Raw genomic sequence first — 19,652 nt, 5'->3', positions numbered from 1 at the left:
GGAACCAATATAGAGTATTGATTGTAAGACAGAAGATAAGGGTTGTTTTTTAAGAGTATAAGGGGGTCAGCTAGGTGGCTCAATGGAGAGATCACCAGGTCGGGAGATTGGAGGTCCTGGATTCAAATTTGACCTCAGATACTTGGAGGCAGTTAGGTGGCTCAGTGGATGGAAAGCCAGGCCCAGAGAGGGGAGGTCCTGGGTTCAAATGTGGTCTCAGATACTTCCTAGATGGGCAAGTTGCTTTTCCCCTTGCCTAGCCCTTACCTCTCATCTACCTTGGAACCAATGCAGAGTATTGATTATAAGACAGAAGATGAAGGTTTGGGGTTTGGGTTTTTTTTAAGAGTATAAGGGGGTCAGCTAGGTGGCTCAGTAGATAGAGCACCAGGCCGGGAGACTGGATGTCCTGGGTTCAAATCTGACCTCAGACACTTGGGGGCAAATGGGTGGCTTAGTGGATTGAGAACCTCTCTCTCTTCATGTCTCTACCACAAACCAGACCCAGGGGGGGTGTCCCGGGTTCAAATCTGACCTCAGAGCCTTGGGGGTAGCTGGGTGGCTCAGTGGATGGAGAGCCAGGCCCAGAGAGGGGAGATCCTGGGTTCCAATCTGGCCTCAGACACTCCCTAGCTGGGTGACCCTGAACAAGTCACTTTACCCCCATTGCCTAGCCCTTACCCCTCCTCTATCTTGAAACCAATACCCAGTATTGATTCTAAGACAGAAGGTGGGGGTTTAAAAACAGAAAAGAGTAGAAGGGGTTTGCTAAAGGTCTAAGGGCTAGTCTGTGGCAGATAGCAGGTTAGATTTCTGGTCCTGACTCTTTTTCCACAGCCCTGGGCCGCCTCCTCTCTTTTCATCATCAGTGACATTTAAAAAGCACGAAAGCAGAGGGGGCCTCTCCAACTTGGCGTGCTCAGGACCTCGGTCTATCTCGAGCTGGCCTTGACCAAACATTTATAACCTTCCCCCACGCCGGGCTTTCGCCAGACTCCGGCGCTCACATCCTCCTATATGTCTTGGATCACTTGACATCCAGCCAAGGTCTGCTCACATACTGATTATCAAAGGAAAAATCAAAATCAAGGGGCAGGCCCTGAGCAGGCCCTGAGCAGACCCGGCCAGCTGGCAGCCCGGATCGTGACTCGCAGAGAAATGAAAATAACAACCCTCCCACCCCAACTTCCGAAACCAAAAGAACTTATTTATTTGTTTGTTTTTAAATGGCAGGGAAACGGCGAGCCAGCAGCGGAGAGGGAACTGCCACGGCCACTGCAGAGGCAGGAGAAAAGGTTTGAAGTCCTGGTTCTGAGCCAGATTAGCCGGGCCCCCTTTTCTCTAACGCTCAGTCTTTGGTGACTGGTGTAGGCAAAGGCTGAGGTTCTCCCCCTTGACCCACACTAACTCCCCTTGCCACCATGGCTGCCACGTCCTGTTCTAAGGCCTCCTCCAGCTCGGATGTTCTCAGCTCTCAGGATTCTCCCATCTGGGACATTGTCTGTTCCCACATTCCACGTTCCGGGGTCCTTCCTAGCTCGGCCATTCTGGGAATCCGTTCTCTAAAGCCCTCTAACCCCAGGCTGAAGGAAGCTGGGCGACATTTGTTCTGCCACTCCCTTGCCTTTTGCTGATGGGATGGGTTTTGCTCTGTTAATGAGTGGTTTGTGGAGTGGCGGCTGTTCTGGGTCTCTGTTCTACCTCTGCTGCTTCAGGGTTTGCTGGTTCCCTGTACCACCTCTTCAAGGGGAGGTGCAGGTACGAGAGGCCAAGGGATGGGCAGGGCCAGGGTGATGGGCCTAGGGAGAGAGCAGTCAAGCCAAGCAGGGACACTTCTGCTCTTCTGGAATGGGCCTCTTCCCCTGTCTGGAATGACCCTGGACTTTTCCCAGCTCTGACTGCCCCCGTCCTTCAGGGTCCAGGTCTCAAGCCCATCCTGATCCTCCCCCCAGAAGGGACCCCCCCAAATTCTAGCAGCTCTCCTATACCTTTTAGGGTTTTTATGCTGTTTAATAAGAACATTTTACTTTCCATTTTAGTAATTTCTCCTTTGATTTTTAGGATTTCCAATTGAGCCTTCAATCGGGGATTCTTACTGGATTCTTTTTTTAGTTCTTTAATTGCATGCCCAATTCACGAGCTGCATTTTCCTCGGTTTTATTGAGTAAGAATTGGAGTTAGAAAGGGCCATCAAAATCATCCAGTGCTGGATTTGAAGCTGCAAGGCTGGGTTCCAATTCTAGCCCTTTCCCCTTTGTCCCTGTGAGACTCTAGGCAAGTGACCTCTTTTCTCTGAACCTCAGTTTCCCCATCTATGAGTGAGCAGATTGGCCTGGCTGACCTTCTAGGGCCCTTCCAGCTCTTCCAGGTGCTTTTTGGAATTATTATACCATTTGGGTTTGACAACGATTCTGGGAAAAGTGGGTGCTGTTACTATTTCCATTTCACCACTGAGGAAACTGAGGTAGACATAGTAGACATAGCAGCAGGGTTTGAACTCAGTCTTCATGCCTCCATGTCTTGCCAAGATGCCACTGTAATGCTAATGATGGACATTCCTATAACCTCAAATAAAAGATCATAAGACATGGGCAGCGAGGTAGCTGAGCCCTGAGGTCCTGGGCTGAAATCTAGCTTCAGATACCTCTGAGCTGTGTGACCCTGGGCAAGTCTCTTGCCTAGTCTTTACTGCTCCACCGATATACAATGTTGATTTTAAAATGGAAAGTAAAGGTTTTATTTAAAAAAATGTTTTAAATATCATAGGATCAGGCTTAGGAAGGATATCAAGCCCAACCCTACTCATTTTACAGGCAAGCAAACAAAGGTCCAAGGAAGGAACTGGACTTGCTCAAGGTCACACAATTAATATATGTCTGAGGTCAGATTTGAACCAGGCTTTCTTGGCTCCTAGCCCAGAACTCTATCCACTGCACTATGATGTTAGTATTATTATTATTGACCCAATAATAGAGTGACTATCCTTTATATAATGCTTTATAAGTATCACTTCATTTAGTTCTCACACCAACCCTGAGAGGCAGGTGCTTTTATTAGCCCCATTTTATAGATGAGGAAATTGAGGCAAACAGAGGTTAAGCAACTCACCCAGCCAGTCAATGCCTGAGGGTGGATTTGAACTCAGATCTTACAATTTATTGTGACACCTATCTGCCTCCCACATTCAGATAGAATTAGATAGAATGTAGACTCCTTGAAAGCAAAGATTATTTTTAATTTTCACTTTGTATCCCCAGGACGTTCCGCAGTGCCCACAACAGAGCAGGTCTTGGTGAGTGATTGTTGCAATTTCTAGACAACTTCAGAAAGCACTTGATAGAATTTAGCCCACCTGATCCTCTCCCCAACTACTATGAGCTAGGCAGGGTAGATATTGTTACTATTCAGTGGTTTTAGCCATCTCCAACCCTTCCTGACCCCATTTGGGGTTTTCTTGGTAAAGAGACTGAAGCAGTTTACCATTTTCTTCCCCAGCTCATTTTATAGATGAGAAAACTGAGGCAAATGGGGTGAAATGACTTGCTCAGGGTCACACAGCTAGCATGTGTCTGAAGCCAAATTTGAACTGACTCCAGGTCCTGTGCTCTCTCGACTGAGCCATCTAACTGCCCACATATTCTCTCCATTTCATAGATGAGGAAACTGAGGCTCAGAGACTTGCTCAGAGTCAGAAAGCAGGAGTTGGATTCTTTTCCTTGATCTCCCTCCTGTTGCATACAAGTCCAGTATTCTGCTTTTCCCTTACCCAGGAGAATGCAAGTTCCTTGAGACTAGGGGTTTTTGTTGTGTTTTTCTCTTTGAAGTTCTAGTGCCCAGAACACTTAATAAACGCTTGTGTCATATTCCCTAAGTGTAAGGCCAGAATCCCAACTCAACTCTTAAGACTACAAAGCTATACTCCGGCTCCATTAAGGAACCCTGTATACAACAAGTGCATCATTATTGTTTCTTGAATGGAAGGAATTACAGAATGAAAGAGAAATGGTTCCCAGTTACCAATAGGATGATAGGCCAATGCTTGGATGCTTGGAGAGACCTTAGAAGGTGTCTAGACGAATCAGTTCTTTTTCTAGTTGAGGAAATGGAGTTCCAGAGAGAAGTGACTTTTCCAAAGTCACATGCCAAGCTAGAAGCAGAGGCAGAACTATCCCATAGACTTCAGACTTCCACCCAGGAGAAATTTTTGACCAGACCATGTTTTACCTAACAGGTAGCTGGGATGGACTATATCCAGGCTCAGACCCAGGACCTTCTAATGCAGTGATGGTTAATCTTTTAGAGATTAAGTGCCCAAATGGCACCTTCATGCCACATGTGAATTGCTCCCTTGCCCCTGACAAGGGAGGGAGGAAGGACTCCCATTGGGCTGCTGGGCAGAGAGGTGGACGAAGTGAAAAATGCCCTCAGACATAGTGGAAAGGGGGCAAGGAACAGCCCCTCTGGCACATGTTCCAGAGGTTCACCAAAATGGTTTTAATGTCATCAGATTTTCCAGGATTCATTATAGCAGATGGAGTTGAAAGGAGGGGTTGCTGGGAAGAGATCTTTGTTTGCATTAGAGGAACAAAGATGGCCTCAGTGACTTTTACCAGCTGAGATATGGATGGAGTCCCTCCCTTCTGGAGCCCCACAAGGGTTTATCTCTCCCCAACTTACTGGGTGCTTCTCATTCGATTAGAGGGAGTGCAGGAGTGGGGGTGAGGAGGAGCTCTGTATCAGAAATGATCTGCTTTGTGGAAGAAGCAAGATGCTGCCCCAAGGTTGTGGAGATGCCAGATAAGGCAGGCGTATCTTCCCAGGAGAAATCCTTCCAAGAAACAGGTAGAGGAAAAGCGGTACTTAAAGACACAGGAGGAGGAATTCAAATATTCAAATGTGTACATCATCAAAAGCAAATCAGCAGGTGGAGGGAGGAAACTGGGCTTGGGAAGATCTAGTTTCCTGGCACTTGCTACCAAGAGACCCTGAGCAAGTCATTTCCCTTTGGACCTCACTCTCTTCATATGCCATAATAATGCTTAGAGTATCTCCCTCCTAGAACAATTCTAGGGCTCAAGGGAGGGAAAGCAGAGCCCATGTCTGTCCTGGGTAGCAGAGCATCTGGGCAGGTCTAACTCTGCCATTCGTTAGCTGTTGCAACTGGGACCATCAGAAGGAGGATGAATTTTGAATGAAAGAACTAGGGCTATAAGGAACCTCAGGGGCCACCTAACCTAAATTACCCATTTTCCAGAGAAGGAAACTGAGGTCTTAGGAGGTTGGTTGACTTACCAGTTCCTTGAAGAGAGTAAGGGGAAGATCCTAGACTTGAATACAGGTTCCCTGACCTGAAATCCAGCTCTCTTTCCATAGTAGCACTCACCAAACTCTCAGAGAGCAACACCCTTTCCTTTCCCCCAGACAAACTCCCAGAGATCTTCAGCATTCAAATCCTGGCCCTGGCATTCTCTTTGAGGAGGAAGAAAGCCCATTTCATTCATTTAGGCCATTGACTCCCCCCGTACCTAGCACACTGCCTGGCACAGTTATTGTTCAGTGGTTTCAGACATCTCTGACTCTTCTTGACCCCATTTGGGGTCTTGTTAGCAAATATACTGGAGTAGTTTGCCATTTCCCTCTCCAGCTCATTTTATAGCTGAAGAAACTGAGGCAAATAGGGTAAAGTGACTTGTCCAGGGTCACAAAGCTAGGATGCATCTGAGGCTAGATCTGAACTCAGGACTTCCTAGCTCTAGGGCCTAGTGCTCTATCCACTATACTACCTAGCTGCCTTGGCACACAGTAGGTGATTAATAACCATTGGATTGATTATTCCAAAAACCCTAAACAAGTAAACCTATATTTAGTCCAATATTTTTTTATTCATCAGTTTACTGAACTAACCAGGCTCTCTGATCTTTACCAATAAGTTCTAAGCCTGAGTCACATCCCTCTTGGCCTCCTCTTCCTCACCTCTAATAGGAGGGGAAGTCAAGGCTGTGACACAGTTGCTCCTTTCGAAGAAGAAACAGGCCCCCGGCTCTCTCTGTGCCCCAGACAACTCTCTGAGCCTGGGCTCCTTAACTTTGGAGCCCCTGCTCCATTTTAGGGGGGATCTGGCACCCTTGTTTCCATAGAATTGCTTTCCTTGGTAATCTTCTGGGCTTTCTTCTGCATTTTAAAACTTTTTTTTTCTGCAAAGAGGTCCATAGACTTCACCAGCCTGAGTGCCAGAGGGGTCCAGGACCCACAGAGCAAGGGAAAGAGCTTTGCCCCAAGACTTCATCGGTGCAGTAAACACTTATTAAGCACCTGCTGTGTGCCCAGTGCTGTTCAAGTCACAGATGGTCTGCTCGGCTACAGAAGGAACTGTCACCTACCTTCCCAGCCTCATGATACAGAGCTCCCATTTGCCTGCTCTAAAGTTCTGCCAAACTGCCTTCTTGCTGGTCCTCAACAATACTATTCTATCTCCTCTCTGGAGGCAGCTGGTGGCACAATGGAGAGAGTGTTGGGCCTGGAGTCAGGAGGACCTCAATTCAAATCCAGTCTCAGATATTTTTGCTAACTGAGTGACCCTCAGCAAGTCACTTAACTGCTCTCTGCCTCAGTTTCCTCATTTTAAAAAATGGGAATAATAATAATAATCTCAGGAACCCTCAACAAGTCATTTAACTACTCTCTGCCTCAGTTTCCTCATTTTTTAAAATGGGAATAATAATAACAATCCCAGGAACCCTCAAGAAGTCACTTAACTACTCTCTGACTCCATTTCCTCATTTTTAAAAATGGGAATAATAATAATAATCCCAGGAACCCTCAACAAGTCAATTAACTACTCTCTGCCTCAGTTTCCTCATTTTTAAAAATGGGAATAATAATAATAATAATCCCAGCATTGTTGTGAGGATTGAACTCAGATCATGTTTGCTAAGTGGTTAGCACAGTGCCTGGCACATAGTGGGCATCATATAAATGCTTTCTCCCTCCCTTCCCTCCCCTCCTTTCCCTGGTCTGCAGCTATGGCTCAGATGCCAATAAACCTTTCCAGGCAATACTACACAGCTCTCCACTCTATATTTCAGCCCAAATGGTCTACTTCTTATTCCCCAGGGGGGAATGATTCATTCCCCACTTCCACACCTTTGCTCAGGCTATCCTGAGTATCTAGAATGTGCTCTGCCACTCTAATTTCCTTCAGATCTCAGTTCTCAAAGGTTGCCTTCCCCATGCAGCCTTTCCTGATCCTCCCTCCCCCAAATAGTCTATTAGAATGGGTTCTCCTGGACTTAGTTTACTTATACTTATAAAAGAGTTTATTGTCTCCCTATGTTAGCTAGCATTTATATGGAGCTTACTGTGTGCCAAGAACTGTGCTAAGCCCTTTGCAAACATTATCTCACGTGAGCCATACTCCAGCCCTGGTAGGTAGATCTTATTATTCTGCTCATTTGTCAGATGAAGACATTAAGGCAAGCAGAGTCAAATGACTTGTCTAAGTTAATGCATCTAGTAAGTGTCTGAGTCTAGATTTGAACTCAGATCTTCCTGACTCCAGGCCCTGTACTCTATTCACTGCACCACCCAGCTTTCCTCTGGAATGTAATCTTGAAGGCACAGACGGTTACATTTTTGATCTGCAGCTTTCCTAGAACCTGGCTCAGTACGTGGTGGGAATTTAATGTTTGTCGACCGCCTGATCAACCAAGAAAAGGGAGGCAGGTTCTACACCCCAGAAATCACAGGCCCAGGCACAATCCAAAGACTCCTCCCAGCTAGCCCCTGTGAAATGTTCTGTTCTCTGGGTGACAGGGAAGGAATGATTGTTCTTGGAGGCCTCCCACTCCAGAATTCTGTCTGAGCCAACACCAAGCAGCTTCCAGTGCAATCCAGCCCTCTGGGGGTGTGACATCATCCCCTGGGGAAGAGGAGGGCAGGTGTGTGTGTGTGTGTGTGTGTGTGCGCGTGTGAGTGTGTGAATGTGTGTGAGTGTGAGTATGTGTGTGTGAGTGAGTGTGAGTGTGTGAGTGTGAGTATGTGAGTGTGAGTATGTGTGTGAGTGAGTGTGAGTGTGTATGAGAAAGTGAGGTGTGTGTGTGAGTGTGTGTGTATTTGAGAGTGAGCTGTGTGAGTGAATGAGTGTGTGTGAGTGTGTGAGTGTGTGTGAGTGTGAGTATGTGTGTGTGAGTGAGTGTGTATGAGAGAGTGAGGTGTGTGAGTGTGTGAGTGTGTGTATGTGAGAGTGAGCTTTGTGAGTGAATGAGTGTGTGTGAGTGTGTGAGTGTGTATGTGTGAGTGTGTGTGAGTGTGTGAGTGTGTGAATGTGTGTGAGTGTGAGTATGTGTGTGTGAGTGAGTGTGAGTGTGTGAGTGTGTGTGAGTGTGAGTATGTGTGTGTGAGTGAGTGTGTATGAGAGAGTGAGGTGTGTGAGTGTGTGTATGTGAGAGTGAGCTTTGTGAGTGAATGAGTGTGTGTGAGTGTGTGAGTGTGTATGTGTGAGTGTGTGTGAGTGTGTGAGTGTGTGAATGTGTGTGAGTGTGAGTATGTGTGTGTGAGTGAGTGTGAGTGTGTGAGTGTGTGTGAGTGTGAGTATGTGTGTGTGAGTGAGTGTGTATGAGAGAGTGAGGTGTGTGAGTGTGTGTATGTGAGAGTGAGCTTTGTGAGTGAATGAGTGTGTGTGAGTGTGTGAGTGTGTATGTGTGAGTGTGTGTGAGTGTGTGAGTGTGTGAATGTGTGTGAGTGTGAGTATGTGTGTGTGAGTGAGTGTGAGTGTGTATGTGTGAGTGTGTGTGAGTGTGTGAGTGTGTGAATGTGTGTGAGTGTGAGTATGTGTGTGTGAGTGTGTGTGAGTGTGTGAGTGTGTGTGAGTGTGAGTATGTGTGTGTGAGTGAGTGTGTATGAGAGAGTGAGGTGTGTGAGTGTGTGTATGTGAGAGTGAGCTTTGTGAGTGAATGAGTGTGTGTGAGTGTGTGAGTGTGTATGTGTGAGTGTGTGTGAGTGTGTGAGTGTGTGAATGTGTGTGAGTGTGAGTATGTGTGTGTGAGTGAGTGTGAGTGTGTATGAGAGAGTGAGGTGTGTGTGAGTGTGTGTGTATTTGAGAGTGAGCTGTGTGAGTGAATGAGTGTGTGTGAGTGTGTGAGTGTGTGTGAGTGTGAGTATGTGTGTGTGAGTGAGTGTGTATGAGAGAGTGAGGTGTGTGAGTGTGTGAGTGTGTGTGTATGTGAGAGTGAGCTTTGTGAGTGAATGAGTGTGTGTGAGTGTGTGAGTGTGTATGTGTGAGTGTGTGTGAGTGTGTGAGTGTGTGAATGTGTGTGAGTGTGAGTATGTGTGTGTGAGTGAGTGTGAGTGTGTATGTGTGAGTGTGTGTGAGTGTGTGAATGTGTGTGAGTGTGAGTATGTGTGTGTGAGTGAGTGTGAGTGTGTATGAGAGAGTGAGGTGTGTGTGAGTGTGTGTGTATTTGAGAGTGAGCTGTGTGAGTGAATGAGTGTGTGTGAGTGTGTGAGTGTGTGTGAGTGTGAGTATGTGTGTGTGAGTGAGTGTGTATGAGAGAGTGAGGTGTGTGAGTGTGTGAGTGTGTGTGTATGTGAGAGTGAGCTTTGTGAGTGAATGAGTGTGTGTGAGTGTGTGAGTGTGTATGTGTGAGTGTGTGTGAGTGTGTGAGTGTGTGAATGTGTGTGAGTGTGAGTATGTGTGTGTGAGTGAGTGTGAGTGTGTATGAGAGAGTGAGGTGTGTGTGTGAGTGTGTGTGTATTTGAGAGTGAGCTGTGTGAGTGAGTGAGTGTGTGTGAGTGTGTGAGTGTGTGTGAGTGTGAGTATGTGTGTGTGAGTGAGTGTGTATGAGAGAGTGAGGTGTGTGAGTGTGTGAGTGTGTGTATGTGAGAGTGAGCTTTGTGAGTGAATGAGTGTGTGTGAGTGTGTGAGTGTGTATGTGTGAGTGTGTGTGAGTGTGTGAGTGTGTGAATGTGTGTGAGTGTGAGTATGTGTGTGTGAGTGAGTGTGAGTGTGTATGAGAGAGTGAGGTGTGTGTGTGAGTGTGTGTATTTGAGAGTGAGCTGTGTGAGTGAATGAGTGTGTGTGAGTGTGTGAGTGTGTGTGAGTGTGAGTATGTGTGTGTGAGTGAGTGTGTATGAGAGAGTGAGGTGTGTGAGTGTGTGAGTGTGTGTGTATGTGAGAGTGAGCTTTGTGAGTGAATGAGTGTGTGTGAGTGTGTGAGTGTGTATGTGTGAGTGTGTGTGAGTGTGTGAGTGTGTGAATGTGTGTGAGTGTGAGTATGTGTGTGTGAGTGAGTGTGAGTGTGTATGAGAGAGTGAGGTGTGTGTGAGTGTGTGTGTATTTGAGAGTGAGCTGTGTGAGTGAATGAGTGTGTGAGTGTGTGAGTGTGTGTGAGTGTGAGTATGTGTGTGTGAGTGAGTGTGTATGAGAGAGTGAGGTGTGTGAGTGTGTGTGTATGTGAGAGTGAGCTTTGTGAGTGAATGAGTGTGTGTGAGTGTGTATGTGTGAGTGTGTGTGAGTGTGTGTGAGTGTGTAAGGCATGTGTGAGTATGTGAGTTGTGCGAGTGTGTGTGAGAGTGAATTGTGTATGAGTGTGTGTGGGTATGAGAGTGTGAGTGTGTGTGAGAGAGTGTGAGTGTGTGTGTGCAAGGTAAAGAAACCGTACATCAAATGGGAGATTGTGGCATCTTCTCTTCAAAGGTACAAATGGTCCCCAAAGCCCCAGCCAGGAACAATGGATAGCAGGTACTAAGGGACCCCTTTCTGCCCTGTTTAAGGGAAAGAGACTTCCTAACAAGCAAGACTAGTCCAAGGAGGGCCCCATGTGTTTGGTCAGGAAACGAGGAATCCCCGTCCCTCTCCAGAGCTCCTCCAGCAGGGTCTAGATGTCCTCTTGGGATGGGGCAGAGAGAAGGCTCAGGCTTGCGCTGCAGAGGATGACGGGGTCCAGTTTGGCCAGGTGGGATTCCATGTAGGAAGGTGATGGGATCTGAGGATGGGCAGGAAGGGACCAGAGAAGCCATCCGAGTGATGGAAGGAGCACAGTGCTGAGAGTCGGCAGCCCCCGGTTCTCCCGTCTGCCTCTGCTACCAAGTCTGTACTCTGGAGAAAGGCTGTCCGCTGCTCTGGCTGGGGGGCCAGGTATGCATGAGGTAGATGCATGGCAAAGCCGCTTGGCCACCATGCCTCAGCTGGATCTAGTCTAAGCCCCTTTCAGTTTCTTCCTTTGAAAGAGGCTTAGACTAGGTCACTTCCTGCTCCCTTAGAGACGGAAATCTTCCTGCCCATGGTGCCCCTGGTCCCTTTTCACTGGGCCACACTATCCTTGCAAAAAGAGTTGAAATAGATGGCTTCTGGGGTCCCTTCCAGTTTGCAGTATCCATGATCCAATGGGTCTCAGGGGAGGGAAGTGATTTCCCCATGTCTGAACAGGAATTCTTTCTGCAACATTCCTGACCATTTGTCATCCAGCCTCTATTTAAGTGATGAGTAACTCACTGCCTCAAACGGTGGCCCCTTCCACTAGATTGCCAGTTCTAATGTTCCATGTTCTAGGGGCCTTCCTAGTCCTGTCCCTTCATTTTCTAGAGGCAAATGGATGTCATAGTGGATAAAGTCCTGGAACTAGAATCAGGAAGACCTGACTTCAAATCCAGACTGACACTGATAAGCTGTGTGACCTTGGGTCAGTCACTTATCCTCTATTTGCCTCAGATCTCTCATCTGTAAAATGGGGATAATAATAGCAGCTACTTGCCAGGGGGGTTGTAAGGATCAGATGAGTGTTTTGAGAACCTTAAAGTGCTATATAAAAACCAGCTATTATTATTTTCTTAAGGCCCTCCCAGCACTGACATTCTATGATTTCAGCCCATACCCAACGTACCTTCTCCTTCCACAGCTGACTATACTCCAAAGCTCCCATAATTACAGACAGTCCTCAAGCTAAGCCCTGTACCTGAGGAGGATCAAGGCAAAAACTCCCAAAGCTTTGTCTGGATTCTGTGGCTGCCAGCTCATGCCATTCAGGAGGGGCCCAATACCTTGCTTTGATCTACCATAATCCCTTCCCCATAAGAGCTCCAACTCCTTTACAAAGGAGAGCTGGGCTTCACAGATTGCAGACCCTGAGCTGGGCAGGATTGCAGAGGCCGTCTGGCCCCCCCAGCTCTGGCCCAGCAGCCCCTCTACCCCATCCTGGCAGCCTGCTTCTGAGGAGACACCTTTGACCTCCTGAGGCAACTGGCCCTCCTCTGGGCTTGTTCCAAATCCCAGGAAGGAATTCCCTTACATTAAGTCAAACCTGCCTCCCCATAATTCCCATGCATTACTGCTAGGTCTTGGGGCTGCTTCCTCTTCTTAACTCTTCACAATTTGAAGATAATCATGGGGCCCCCAAGTTTTCTTTCCTATGGGCTAAGCATATCCGGTTCCTTAAATTAATTTTCATAAAGCCAAGTCTTACAGTCCTTTACCATCCTGGTGGAGTGTAAGCTCCTGGAGGGCAGGGATTGTTTCCTGTGTCTTTGTTTAGGTAGTGCCTACTGTCTGTGTCTGGTATGCAGTAGGTGCTTAATATATACTCATTGATTGATAAGTCCTGGTTTTCTTCCCTGCAATTAGAATATCTGAGTTTGTTTTGCTTGTGACTAATCCCTTTCTGGATCTCCCCCTTATTCTCTCTCTCCCCTCTCCCAGGATGCTCCTGTTTCCTTATTCAGTTGAATGTATTTCTATACCAAATTCTGTGTGTTCCCTCCCTCTCTCTGAAGGTCAAACTGAAGCCCAAAGAGATTGAAGGGCACAAACTCCGACCAAATTAATAGCAGAGGCAGAAAGAAATCCTGGTTTTTTGACCTGCTTCTCTCTTCATTAGAATGTAAGCCCCATGAAGGACTGGTTTTCTTTTTGCTTGTATCTGTACCCCTGGGATTTAGCACAGTGCCTGGCACTTAAGTACTTAATAAATAAATTCTTCCTTCCTTCCTTCCTTCCTTCCTTCCTTCCTTCCTTCCTTCCTTCCTTCCTTCCTTCCTTCCTTCCTTCCTTCCTTCCTTCCTTCTTTCCTTCTTTCCTTCTTTCCTTCCCTTCCTTCTTCCTTCCTTCCCTTCTTCCTTCCCTCCTTCTTTCTTTCCATCCTTCTTTCCTTCCTTCCTTCTTTTCTTCCTTTCTTCCTTCCCTCCATCCTTCTTTCCTTCCTTTCTTCCTTCCTTCTTTTCTTCCTTTCTTCCCTCTCTCCTTTCCTTCCTTCCTTCCTTCCTCTCTCCCTCCCTCCCTCCCTCCCTTCCTCCCTCCCTCCCTTCCTCCTTTCCTCCCTCCCTCCCTTCCTCCCTTCCTTCCTCCCTCCCTTCCTTCCTTCCTTCCTTCCTTCCTTCCTTCCTTCCTTCCTTCCTTCCTTCCTTCCTTCCTCCCTCCCTCCCTCCCTCCCTCCCTTCCTTCCTTCCTTCCTTCCTTCCTTCCTTCCTTCCTTCCTTCCTTCCTTCCTTCCTTCCTTCCTTCCTTCCTTCCTTCTTGCCTTTTTGCCTTCCTGCCTTCCTTCTTTCCCTGGTTCTCAACTTGCAAGAATTTCAGCTAACTACTTTTTCTCTTCACAATACTATTCTCAGAGTCAATTCTGTTCCAAAATTTCCTACTATTATCAAAGATATCATCATCCTTCTAGAATACCTGGGTACCAGCCCCAATGTCACCCCACATATCTGGTCAGATAGCCTCTCGCTCTTATATGTCCCCTCCTTTTAATTCACAATCACCATCCTAGTTCAGGTTCTTATCCCTTGTGACCAGAATTGCTCTAATAATCTTGTATTTGGCCTTCCTACCTCAAGTCTCTCCCTATTCTGACCCATTCTTCATTAATCTGCCAACATTATTTTCATCAAGCACAAGTCTGATTCACACACACACACACACACACACACACACACACACACACACACACACACACACACGAAACTCTAGTTACTTCCCATTGTCTCTAAGATCAAGAATAAACTCTCCTGTAAAGAATCAGATTTGGAGTCAGGATGACCTGAGTTTCAGTTCTTCCTTTGATACTCACTAGCTACATATTTCTGGATGAATCACTTACTGTCTCAGCCTCAATTTCTTCATCTAAAAAATAGATATAAAAATAACACCTACCTTGCAGTCATTCTGAGGATCTAATGAGATAACATGTATAAAGTGATTTACAAACCTTAAAGTGCTATCTATGTATATGCTAGCTATTATATTATTATTATTACTTAAAACCCTTCACAATCTGGTCGCAACCCATCTTTCCAGATGATTTCACATTACTTCCTCTTGGACAAACTCTTTCCAAACTGAGTTTAGCTGAAGCGGAATATGTTTTCATTCAGCCTCTTATTTTAACTTTGTGAAAATCTTTATGTTTCTTGTAAGCAACAAATTATTGAATTCTACTTTCTAATCTAGTCTGCTGTCTTTTTCTACTTTATGGGTGGGTTCATCCCTTTCACATTCACAGTCATTTAATGATATATTTCCTGTATTCTATTCTCTTATATATTTTTTCTTCTTTGCCCTCTAATCTTTACAAAGAGGAAAAGGATAGTGAGAGAAGAAATGTGTTCATTGCTAGTGACCTGCACTTGAGGCAGTTTGACTCTTTTCCCTAATCTTCTTCTCTTCCTTCACCTATATCTAAATTACAAATTCTTAACCATTCTTTTTTCTTTCTTAAGTGACATCTCCCCTTTCACAATCTAGCCTCTGAGGCTAGAATTTGTTTTACTTATAACTAATTTTTCTCTGAAACTACCTTTGATTTTCTTCTCCCATTTTCTCTTCTTCCAATTCCCTCATTTCCCTGTTGATTTGAATGTATTTCCACCCTGAACATCGTATATATATATATATATATATATGCATATATATATATATATATATTCTCCCCTCATTTGACTAATTCAGATGAAATAGAGGACTTCCCAGTATTCCTGAAGAAAAGACCAGATGAGAGGAGAAACTCTGAAATGCAAACACTGAAGTCAAGAGAAATATAAAAAAGGTAAATATATTTGGAAATTACAAGTGTTTACATTCTAAAAGGAGTCAAAGAAAAAATCTCTCCTCAAAACTTGAATGTTGTCAAGGATCATAGAGGGAGTTAAATTAGGAAAAAGGCCCAGGGGTGGTTTTGTTATGTTGTGATGATCTTAAAGGAAGAAAAGGGGAAAAAAAGAAATGCACTCGGGAAGAAAAGAGAATGGAGGATGAGGAAAATCTATCTCATTTAATCTGAGTGTGCAAGTAAAAGAATCTAAAAATAATAAAAAGGGGTCAGGAAGTGGATGTTACTTGAAGTCACTATCACTGTCCCCTCTCATGACTGTTCTGGCAAATGCTTAACAACCAGCTCTCTAGTTGAAAAATATTTATTAAACCTCATGACTCATTTTAAAGTTCAATCTGCATTATTAATATTTTCTCTATCACTTTCTTAAGTCTGGAAAAATAACAAAACAATAAAACATATGCTGCTTGGTAGCATTTGTTGATTTCTGAAGGATAAATGATGACCCTAAAGATTTAACAATCGACTTTCTTGAACTTATTAGAACTAGCTCCAACGTACGCCTGCCTCTGAATCATGGAACCTTGCCATCTGACCAGCTTTGGAACTAACCAAATCAATATTGCCATTGATACTGTAAATGAAATGCCAAATAATAGCATTTTTTAAAACCCTTACCTTCCATCTTGGAGTCAATACTGGGTATTGGCTCCAAGGCAGAAGAATGGTAAAGGTTAGGCAATGGGGGGGGGGGGGGTAAGTGACTTGCCCAGGGTCACCCAGCTGGGAAGTGTCTGAGGCCATATTTGAACCCAGGACCTCCCATCTCTAGGCCTGACTCTCAATCCACTGAGCCACTCAGCTGCCCCCAAATAAGAGCTTTTTAAGTGATTCTTCTACACATCCACTCTTCATTCCTATGACTTCCCAAACCTAAATATCCCTTCCTGGTCCCCACTCCCTTGCATTTATTATCTGCCCTATTAGAATTTAAGATCCTTGAGAGCAAGACCTACTGGACAGATTGGCTCACATTCAATAAATTCCTTTTCATTCATTCATTCATTCATTCAGTGTCTCACATTACTCTTCAGTCTATGGCTTACACTCTGACTCAATTAGTCTATGTGTATATCCCTGAGCACATTCCAGAGAATTTCATCTCCAGGCTAAACACTGGAGATAATTATATTATATTATATTATATTATATTATATTATATTATATTATATTATATTATATTATATTATATTATATTATATTATATTATATTATATTATATTATATTATATTATATTATATTATATATATAATAAAAAGAAGCAAAAGACAGCCTCTGCCCTCAAGGAGTTTACAATCTAATAGGAGGGACAACATACAAAATAAAAATATACTAGGTAAGCTGTATATAGACCAAATAAATAGCAAGAAGGCTCACAGTAGGTGATTCTTAATAACCCAACAGCCCTGGGAAGTAATGTCCTGATGTCATTATCCTCATTATACAGTGAGGAAACAAAGGCTTTGAAGGATGAAATGACTTAAAATCATCCATTTAGAATTAGAGGGAACCTCAGAGATCAGTAGGCTTATAGATGGGGGGCTGGAAGGGTTGTCCAAAACTTCTGGGAAATGACATTCTTGAAAGTCAAGTGACTTGCCCAGGTGCACATAGATAATAAGTGAAATTTGCACACAGGTTTAACTCCAAAGCCAATGGGTTTTCTCGTTTTACAAATGAAGGCACTGTGGCACATGAAAATGAAGAGAAGCAGCCAGGTCAAGATTTGAACCCTGGACTTCTGACTCCCCTCTCTTCTGGTGTTCCATACTTGGGGAAAGTCAGGGTAAGAATTGGGCGGAACGGGGAGGAGCGCCTGTGCCTCTGGACTCCCGATCCTAAACTCTTCCCATGATACCACTGGGTCTGGTTGGCATCCTCAGGAGTTCCCGGGACCCTGATCCTGCCTTCCCAGCAAACAGCTGGCAGGTCCCCAGCTAACTAAAGGGGCAAGATGCTTCCTTCTTCGCAGGCTTTCAGAATGTGTCAGATGTTTTAAATTCCAGCTGGTCACTCTAACCTCAGTGAGTGATAACATCTAGCAGACAACTTCCTGCATTCAGGGGCCCAGAGATTGGCGAGGAATCCTCTCTTCTCAGCTGCTGCCCATGGAGGATCGCATGAAGACCAGGAAAGGGAAGAAAAAACCCCAAAGGAATGATTCCTTTTTGGGGTGGATGGAGCTCCGGGCAGGGCAAAGCCAGTGCTTTGGGAAGGGGAAAAAATAAATGAAATGATTGCAAATAGAAGCCAGCAGAGACAAAGGAGGGGCCGGCTCCTGCCTTTGCCATCAGTTCACTCAGGGCATAAGGGGGAGAATTTGGGAGAGACACAGGAAATTGGAGTTGCTAACTAAGTGATTTTAGGCAAGTCATTTATGCTGTCTTGGCTTTAGTTTCCTCGTCGGTAAAGTCTATAGAATTATACTTAAAAAAAACCCTTACCTTCTGCTTTAGAATCAATAGATAGAATTGTGGCAAGGACTAGGCAATTGGAATTAAGGGACTTACCCAGGGTCACATAGCTAGGAAGTGTCTGAGGCCAGTTTCGAATCTCCCATCTCTAGGCCTGACTCTTAATCCACTGAGCTACCCAGCTGCCCCCAAAGTTATACTTTTTCTACCAGCCTCACAGGGTGGTAATGAGAAGACTACTTTTCAAATGAGAGTATAGATTAACAATGTTAACTCTTTTAAATCTGGCCTCAGATACGCCCTAGCTGTGTGACCCTGGACAAGTCACTTAACCCCACATTGCCTAGCCCTTACCACTCTTCTGCCTTAGAACCAATACACAGTATTGATTCTAAGTTCAAATCTGGCCTCAGATACTTCCCAGCTATGTGACCCTGGACAAGTCACTTAACCCCACATTGCCTAGCCCCTTACCACTCTTCTGCCTTAGAACCAATACACAGTATTGATTCTAAGTTCAAATCTGGTCTCAGATACTTCCCAGCTATGTGACCCTGGACAAGTCATTTAACCCCCATTGCCTAGCCTTTACCATTCTTCTAAGCCTTAGAACCAATATCCAGTATTAATTTAAGACAAAAGGTAAGGGTTTAAAAAAATAATGTTAAGTCTCTGTGCCTTGCTTTCTCCTTCCTAAAACAGGCAGATTTCTCTCTTGTATATAGACTTTAGAGCTGGAAAGAAACACCGAGGCCATTTATTCTAATGCTACCATCATCCAGGGAGAGCCACCTGGACTTTGTTGCCTTTGATTCCAATAATGAAGGACCTTCCAGGAAACACTGAAGCGGAGCCTGGGGTCAGGGGATAGTCAGAGGAGCAAAGCCTGGAAGGCCTCCTCTCTGCGGGCCAATGAAGCCCTAATAATGTTCAGGATCATAACCCCGGGCGCCTCAAGAAAGGGCTAAACTGAGTTTCCCACGCTCTGTTAATAAGACAGGGAAATGTGAAATACCTCATCGATACAGATCTGGCCAAAAGGCATTTTCCATTTCGCTATAACTAGCAGAGGCTCAGAGAAGTCCACACTGCTAATAAACCACTTCTCCAATCTGGGGTTCGGTTTCCTCCTCTATTAAATGGGAGGGATGGCCTAGGAAATCTGAGATCCTGCGAGCTCCCTAGATCTCCATTTTCCTCAAATATGGGCTGCAATGGAGGACAAGAGCATTGAATTTAGAGTCGGTATTTGAGTTTGAACCCAGCTACTTAAGAAAAGTAATGATAATAGAATGGCTAGCATTTGTTATTTCCCTAACTTTAGTGTTGTGTGTGTGTGTGTTAGAGAGAGAGAGAGAGAGAGAGAGAGAGAGATCTGATTTGATCCTAGGATCAAATCAAAAATGCCCTGAAAGGGAAGGGGGGGGAAGGAAGGAAGGAAGGAAGGAAGGAAGGAAGGAAGGAAGGAAGGAAGGAAGGAAGGAAGGAAGGAAGGAAGGAAGGAAGGAAGGAAGGAAGGAAGGAAGGAAGGAAGGAAAGAGGGAAGGAAGGAAGGAAGGAAGGAAGGAAGGAAGGAAGGAAGGAAGGAAGGAAGGAAGGAAGAAAGGAAGGAAGGAAGGAAGGAAGGAAGGAAGGAAAGAAGGAAGGAAGGAAGGAAGGAAGGAAGGAAGGAAGGAAGGAAGAAGGAAGGAAGGAAGGAAGGAAGGAAGGAAGGAAAGAAGGAAGGAAGGAAGGAAGGAAGGAAGGAAGGAAGGAAGGAAGGAAGGAAGGAAGGAAGGAAGGAAGGAAGGAAGGAAGGAAGGAAGGAAGGAAGGAAACAATAAACATTTGTTAATGCTTAATAAAGCATTTGTTAAGTGAGTCTCGTGTGCTAAGGGCAAAAATCCATGCCATATTAGTTCAGGCTCAACAGGAAGGAATCCTAAATGCCTGAATTCAGACAGACAAGAATCCCCAGGATTTGGGGGTGGTTGGTGACATGTGGTCAGAGTCAGGGCCTTTGGATCTTGGTTGTTGACATAAGGAAAATCTCTTCATGTCTCTGGGCCTCAGCTTCCCTCCCAATAAAAACTGGCCTAATGATCCCTCTGATGTTTACTTGGAAAGATTTAATGAGGTTCTTCTCTACATAAAAGTGTTTTG

At 45.1% G+C, this 19,652-nt stretch overlaps 1 long non-coding RNA gene across 3 annotated transcripts in view; it reads left to right on the top strand.

Annotated features, from left to right (window-relative positions):
* LOC107650436 (uncharacterized) overlaps positions 1–18,955 on the top strand; it is a 28,506-nt gene extending 9,551 nt beyond the window's left edge. For 2 of the 3 annotated variants that reach the window (XR_008915896.1, XR_008915895.1), the window contains exons 2-5: positions 1,234–11,678; positions 12,766–12,872; positions 14,933–15,029; positions 16,735–18,955. This is a non-coding gene — a long non-coding RNA (uncharacterized LOC107650436). The remainder of the gene's footprint in view (positions 1–1,233; positions 11,679–12,765; positions 12,873–14,932; positions 15,030–16,734) is intronic. The other variant, XR_008915897.1, reaches the window with a different exon arrangement.
* The last annotated feature ends 697 nt before the right edge of the window (positions 18,956–19,652 follow it).

The sequence above is a fragment of the Monodelphis domestica genome, chromosome 1, assembly GCF_027887165.1.
Source record: "Monodelphis domestica isolate mMonDom1 chromosome 1, mMonDom1.pri, whole genome shotgun sequence".
NCBI classification, from domain to species: Eukaryota; Metazoa; Chordata; class Mammalia; order Didelphimorphia; family Didelphidae; genus Monodelphis; species Monodelphis domestica.
Note: the sequence above shows the minus strand (reverse complement) of the source record. Positions and strands in the feature narration are given on the sequence as shown.